Raw genomic sequence first — 2,229 nt, 5'->3', positions numbered from 1 at the left:
CCCCCCCGCGCCGCCAGCAGCGCCAGCAGCAGCGCCAGCAGCAGCTGCCCCGTCATCCTGCCCCGCCGCCGGTGATGCTGATGGTGCTGCCGATGGTGCTGATGGTGCTGCTGATGCTGCCGGGGCCGCCCCCCCATTTATAGGCAGCGATGCTCCCGTCACGGGGTGAGGGGGGGGTGGGGGGCGAGGCGGGGTTTTTTTTTGGGGGGGGGGGGGGACCCTCGGTTGGAGCGCGAAGCATCTTCTTGTCCCTCACAGGACCGTAAATTGCTTGTGGGGTTGAGGAGTGAAGTTCGCAGCGCCGGTTGTGGAGGGGGGAAATGATTTCCATCGCGGAGGACGGGTGGATCAGGGGAGGGGAGGGTGAATCCCTCTAAAAGCGGAACAATTTACACACACACGGGGCCCGTCAGTGGTTCCACCGGAGGGAAGGTGGGTGAGTAGTGACGGGATTTCGAGTCCTGCTTGTCCCTCAGGGACAGGGCGCAGTCACGGGGCGCCGGTGCAGATCAGAGGATGATTTTGCTGCGCCCGTGGATGTGAATTCACATTAATTTACCAGCAAACTCCGGTACGATCCGGTACAATCGCGCGTCCTCTTGCAGGAGCTAATCTGCTCCCCTTGTTTAGGCACAATTTATCGCCTCTTCTTTTTACTGATTAACGCGATTCAGCCCTTTATTTGGGTTATTAATTATGCATTCCTGCCTCATTTACAACGCCCGAATCGCGAGTGCAGCCCCAGACACGAGCTCTGTGCTGAGTGACAGCTGATCTACCGGAAATTCTAATTTTTTGGGGGGGCAAGGAAATCCAAAACTTCAGGAAAACTAAAACCCAACCCCAACCTGAAGCAGCATTTCTTTATTTACAAGGATTAAAAAAAAAAAAAAAAGGTAATATGGATTTATTATGATTATTTTGATTCATCTCTTGAGAAAAATAGTAATTTGATGACGTAAATAGTGGTCTGGGTGGTTTTGCTCCACATTACCACTCGAATTTTCCTGCCTTTAGATTTTAGTTAGGCGATAAATCACTAAAAGTCCCACCCTTCTATCAGCGCAGCCGATCACCGGGGGGAAATGAAAAGGCGAGGAAAATTAAACTGATTAAAACGGGAGGGGCCTTTCATCGTGGCCTTTCGTAGGCGCAGAACAAACACGGAGCACATCAGCGAGGCAATAACGGGGCCCGAGCGCCCGGGGATGCTCGGTAAATGTCGTAGATTAATCCGCAAACCCCACCCCAAAAATCCGCTCCCCCCGGGGCAGCAGATGGAAATTTCTCAGAGAGGAGCTCCACGACTTGAATAATGTGGAATAAATGAACATTAAAGGTGTTTGTGCTGCGTTTTTGGGGCGGTGGGAGTTGATCATCGACCCTTCAACCAGCCCATTTTTTGGGGGGGTTGAACGACTTGAGGATTCAAAGGGGAAGCGCCGATGGGACAATTTACAGGTCCTGCCAAAAATGGGCTGCCCCCCCAAATTGACAGGGCGTTGTCCCACTAACCTCTCCTCACCTGGGATGACGTCACTTCCAGGGAAATGGAATGAAAGGTCCCTCCTTTTGATTTCTGCCCAATTTACGCCAAATAAAGCCTTTTTTTTTTTTTTTGATAATGAAACCCACTTGGCAGGACACAAAAGAGGTAAATGCCACTCGAGCAAAAGTCAGCTGGGAGCTGCCACAACAAAAAGGGGGATAATCAGAGCGGTTTTATCGACGGGAGGAGAAACAAAACTCCAGAGGGGGGAAAAAAAAAAAGACCCCACGCTGGTTTTTGATTGTTTTTTTTTCACCAGCTCCCAAAACAAAGCCAGGCAGGACAACAGAAGGGGAAAAAACGATGGAATTGCCCCCCAAAAAAACCCAGTGGATCTGGAAATGAAAAACCAATTTTCTGCCTCATGGGAGGGAATAATAAATCCTGCAAAGTGGCACAGGAGGGATGATTTACCCTCCCTGTCGATGCCATTCACTCGCTATTAAAGCCCCATAAAAGCTTTTTTTGTTGTTGTTGTTGTTTATTTAACCCCCAGAAGCACAACAACAAAAAAAAAAGGTGTAAATTAATCGTGGCCTGAATTAACCCACAGCCAACAGCTCCACTCCTCACCCCCTCTTTATTTATTCAGCACAAACAAACCCATCCCAAACGTGAGGGTGAAGTGTTTTTTAACCCCCCGCAGGTGGAATTTTGGTGAGAAAAGCTGGTTTTTGTTT

Source organism: Empidonax traillii, unplaced genomic scaffold (genome assembly GCF_003031625.1).
Source record: "Empidonax traillii isolate 1590-97213 ecotype Southwest subspecies unplaced genomic scaffold, ASM303162v1 scaffold1891:size52138, whole genome shotgun sequence".
NCBI classification, from domain to species: Eukaryota; Metazoa; Chordata; class Aves; order Passeriformes; family Tyrannidae; genus Empidonax; species Empidonax traillii.
This window is presented reverse-complemented; position numbering follows the sequence as displayed.